Raw genomic sequence first — 5,156 nt, forward strand, 5'->3', positions numbered from 1 at the left:
TCCTTAGCTAGAAAGAGGGCCAATCATACCTGCACAGCCATCCTCACAGATCTGGGGAGGTCATGAATATGAAAGTGCTTTGTGAGATGCACAGACAGACCTGGGTTTGAAGTTTGTTTCCACTTTTTTTTTTTCTCTATTGAGATGGAGTTTTGCTCTTGTCGCCCAGGCTGGAGTTCAGTGGCATGATCTTGGCACACTGCAACCTCCACCTCCCGGGTTCAAGCAATTCTCCTGCCTCAGCCTCCGAGTAGCTGGGATTACAAGCGCCTGCCCCGATGCCTGGCTAATTTTTGTATTCTTAGTAGAGATGGGGATTCGCCATGTTGGCCAGGCTGGTCTCGAACTCCTGACCTTAGGTGATCCGCCCGCTTTGACATCCCAAAATGCTGGGATTACAGGCGTGAGCCACGGCACCTGGCTATTTCCATCATTTAGTGATGGGGGGACCTTGGAAAATTTACTTCACTTCTTTGATCCTTAGATCTTTTATCTGTAAAGATGGACACTAGTATCTGCCCACAGATGAGCTATACACATTAAATGGGATGAATGTATTTAAACAGCATGAGGTGAGTGCTCCATAAATGGTAGCTATTGTTATTGCTATTACACTGACGTTTATAGCAGTTCCATCAATACTCTCACCAGTTTTGTCAGCCTCATCCATATGCTTGGAACAACAAAAAAGATATTTTTGGAGTAGAGGATGGGAAAGTTTGGAAAATGTGGAGAAGGATGCATCATGTGTATGGGGAAAGTTAGGATGAAATGGCCTTTCTGAAGTGAAGGGCTGTGGAGAGTAGAAAACTGGGGCCAAGAAGTCAGGAGGTGCCAGACAGTGAATGCCTCTGAAAGCTGGATTACAACCTTTGATCTTAGTCCTGAAAGTGTCAGCCTCTGTGACTGTTTTTAGTGCTCACCAGAATGACTGGAGGTCTCTCTGGTTACCCAGACCCTGGTGCCAGGTCCTCACAGCCGCAGAGCTTATGAGGAAATAGGGCAGTGGGTGGGGCCCATGGTAGAGAGGGGTCCCAGTTGGGTCTCCTCACTTTGCCAAGGGCTCTCATGATCAGCCCCAGGGGTCACGGGCTCTCTGTGGCCATAGCACTAGCTGGACTCACTCGGGCATCAGACCCTCAGGCATGGCCTAATACCCTATGTTTTTATTTTTAAATCTTTTTTTAAAAAAGTAATAAATGATTATTGGTGTAGAAAATCTGGAAAATTCTTCAAATGGCAAAGAAGAAAATAAAAACAGTAATTTCATGTTTTAGTTGTAACTACTGCCTTTTTGGATCTACACAGTTTTAAAAAACAGTTTTGTAATCCACTTTTTTCATTATGATAGAGCATAAACATTTTCTCAAGCCTTAAATATTTCTATAGAATCACTCTATAATTGATCACATAGGCTAAATGAGTTAATACGTGTATAGCTCTTTATTCGATGAATGGCACATGGTAAGCACTCAGTATATCTTAGCAATTATTATACTAGGGATATGTATTTAAACCATATGTATAATTAAATCAGCCCTTTATCATTGGACTGGAGGATGGTTTTCACTTTTTCATGTATATAGTAATGCTCCAGTGTGCATCTTCGTGAGCAAATGTGTACTCACATCTCTGATGACTTCCTCAGGATGTATTCCTAGTAGAATGGCTGGGTCACAGAATATGCAATTTTTAAAAATTATCAATACAGGTTCCTAAGTACTTTTACCATTTGTACGGGCTCTCGGATATTAAAAAAATTTTTTTCTCCCCTGATATTGGTCTCCCTCCTGAGAGACAGGAATTCTGCAGCTTAAAAAAAAAAATGACTGCTCCATTTCGTGACAGCAGCTGTAAGGTATGACCACAGAGGCTTAAAGGAAAGCTCAGAACAGCTCTGCCATGTAACCAGTTATGAGGTTTTGGGAAAGTAACTGACTTTTCTGATCTCAATTTGTTGACCTATAGAATGGTTTTAACAACACCTGCATCCCTTAAAGTTGATGAGAGGATTAAATGAGAATTCTAAATCTCTTCCAACAGTGTTCAACACATAGTAAGGGTTCCTGCATGGCAGTGCTCATTAGTAGACACAGAAGCTGTACAATCACAGTACGGTAGCACGGCAGCAATAGCTGTACCAGCCAGAACGGAAAAGCCCAGCCACAACCCTTACCACTGCCTCCTCTAACAGCTTTAGCCAAATGGAGACAATATTGGGGTGGGCAGTGGGCTGGCCTTTCCCCCCACCCCAGCAATCTGGACAAGAATATGAGTCTTCGTCTTTCCCCCACCTCTTCCACTGGCCACAGTGGAAGACATCCAAAGCCTCACAAGTTTACCCCTCCCCACTAGCCATGGAAGTGACAGAGAGCCAAGCCTGGATGGCCTGAGGCCTACCTCACCCTTGGGAAGATGAAAAGAGGTCCTGATCTGCCGGCTTTGGGCCTGATCTGCCAAAAGCAAGCCTAATCCATCAGAAGCCAGCACTATACTGTATTCCGGAAACGAGGTGATTCTCCAGAAAGAGGCCTGACCTACTGGAAGTGGGCCTAACCCACGGGAGGTAAGCTTGATCCTGTCGGAAGCTGACTTGGCCAGAAGTGAGGATGAGGCTTAATTGGCAAGGTTGGGATGGAGGGCCTAATCCTTCTCAGGGCCCTCCGGCTTTCTGCTAGATGCAGTGCAATTTCTGACCTTTTTATTTTATTTTTTTGAAAATAGTATATATATTTTTTCCCCTGAGATGGAGACTCACTCTGTCACCCAGGCTGGAATGCAGTGGCGCAATCTCAGCTCACTGCAACCTCTGTCTTCTGGGTTCAAGCGATTCTCCTGCCTCAGCCTCCTGAGTAGCTGGGATTACAGGTGTGCACCACCGGGCCCACCTAATTTTTGTGTTTTTAGTAGAGATGGATTTTCACCATGTTGGTCAGGCTGGTCTCAAACTCCTGACCTCATGATTTGCCTGCCTTGGCCTCCCAAAGTGCTGGGATTACAGGCGTGAGCCACCGCGCCCGGCAGGGCTAGGCACTTCTTCAGGTAAGTCCTCTCCTAGGTTCCCATTACCCTAGTTCCAGGCCAGGATGGCTAGTGGTGACCAGGAAAACAATGGGCTGTGAGCTGGTGGCCCTGTGGGCAGTACCCCACCCTGCCCTGGGCCCTGAAGTTGGATGTTTGGGGAGTCCCAGCCCAAGCACCATTTCTGTTCCATCTCCATTGTCTCTTTGGACTTCCTCTTTTTTTTCCTTTTCTTTCCTTTTTTTTTTTTTTTTTTTTTTTTTTTGAGACAGAGTCTTGCTCTGTTGCCCAGGCTGGAGTGCAGTGGGGCGTTCTTGGCTCACGGTTTCAAGCGATTTTCCTGCTTCAGCCACCTGAGTAGCTGGGACTACAGGTATGTGCCACCACAACCAGCTAATTTTTGTCTTTTTAGTAGATACGGGGTTTCACCATGTTGGCCAGACTGGTCTGGAACTCCTGGCCTCAGGTGATCTGCCTGCCTCGGCCTCCCAAAGTGCTGGGATTATAGACATGAGCCACTGTGTCTGGCCTGGACTTCCTCTTCTGAGCACCCTGCTGACCTGTTCAGATGATGACTGTTCCTGCAGAGGTCTGCGGGACCCCCAGTTACCTGGCCCCTGAGATCATGGAGTGCTGCATGAATGAGGACCATCCGGGCTATGGGAAGGAGGTGGACATGTGAGTGCACCGGGAGGAGGATCACCCGCCTGGGCTGCGCGAGGGAGGAAGCAGGCAGGGCTGGGCTGGTGCCCTTGGCGCTGGGTAAGTGGCCCTGGGCCTCGCACGTCCAGGTGGAGCACTGGCGTCATCATGTACACGCTGCTGGCCGGCTCCCAGCCCTTCTGGCACCGGAAGCAGATGCTGTTGCTGAGGATGATCGTGAGCGGCAACTACCAGTTTGGCTCACCCAAGTGGGATGATTACTCGGACACTGTGAAGGACCTGGTGAGAGGCCAGGCCTACTGGCTCCTGGGCTCAGGGCTGCGATGCCAGGCTCCCCAGCCCCGGGAGGCCCCACCTCTCCTGACATGCTGGAAGGGACCTGCCTTGACGTTCTCAGTCCCGCTCTCCTCCCCTCCCAGGTCTACCGACTCCTGGTGGTGCAACCCCAGAGCTGCTGCACAGCGGAAGAGGCCTTGGCACACGCCTTCTTCCAGCAGTACATGGTGGAGGAAGTGCGGCACTTCAGCCCCCGGGAGAAGTTCAAGGTACGAAGCGTCCCGACCCAGGCCCTGTGGCAGTTGCTCCCAGCTCCCCAAGTGCAAACCTCTAAGCCGTCTCCTCTCCAAGGGGTCCTTACACCCCGTGGGTTTACAGAGTACCCACCGCCCGCCTCCCAGCCACCCTGTGATGGCTTCAGAGACGGCAAGTGTCAGCCCACTGGCTCCGTCCCTGCGGATGCTGGCCAAGTGGGAAGTGGGGGACACTAGGAGGGCCCCGCAGAAGCCACCCAAGGTTTCGTGGCAAATGAGCCCAGAGCGTCGCTGTGTTGGAGGGGCAGGGCCTGGCAGGGGGGTGCTGCAGCCCAGCTTCTCCGCCTGGCCCTGCAGGTGATCGCTCTGACTGCGCTGGCTTCAGTGCGGATCTACCACCAGTACCGCCGGGTGAAGCCGGTGAGCCGGAAGATCGTCATCCGAGACCCACCCCTACACCCTCCAGCCTCTGCCAGCTCATCGATGCCTATGCTTTCCGAATCTATGGCCACTGGGTGAAGAAGGAACAGCAGCAGAACCAGGCAGCCCTTTTCAAGAACACACCCAAGGCCGTGCTCCTCTCCCTGGCCGAGGAGGACTACTGAGGGGCTGGCCTGTCAGAGAGGGCTGGGGGGCAGGTGAGGAGGGGAAGCCACGGAAATACAAGTCAGAGGGGTAAGTTGCCTACAGGCCTCTGCAGAAGGAGCACTTGGCCCTGGCTAGGAACCCCTGGGGCTGAGGCCACGATCCCTTCTCAAAGGCTGTGCACAAGGGAAGCAGGTGTTCCCACCACACAGCAATACCTGCAGGCTGGGGCAGGCCCTGGGTGGACAGAGATCACACGTGGCCTGAGAACCAGGAACCCCCTGCTCCTCCACTTCCTAGATGAGCTGCCATCTCTGTTTCTCTTTAGGGGAGGCCCAGAGTTACTGACACTGGGGC

At 51.1% G+C, this 5,156-nt stretch overlaps 1 pseudogene; it reads left to right on the forward strand.

The window, feature by feature from the left end:
* The first annotated feature begins 3,592 nt into the window (after window positions 1–3,592).
* Window positions 3,593–4,819, forward strand: LOC116810424 (phosphorylase b kinase gamma catalytic chain, skeletal muscle/heart isoform-like; annotated as a pseudogene).
* Window positions 4,820–5,156: the final 337 nt, after the last annotated feature.

Source organism: Hylobates moloch, unplaced genomic scaffold (genome assembly GCF_009828535.3).
Source record: "Hylobates moloch isolate HMO894 unplaced genomic scaffold, HMol_V3 SCAFFOLD_1, whole genome shotgun sequence".
In the NCBI taxonomy this organism is placed as follows: Eukaryota; Metazoa; Chordata; class Mammalia; order Primates; family Hylobatidae; genus Hylobates; species Hylobates moloch.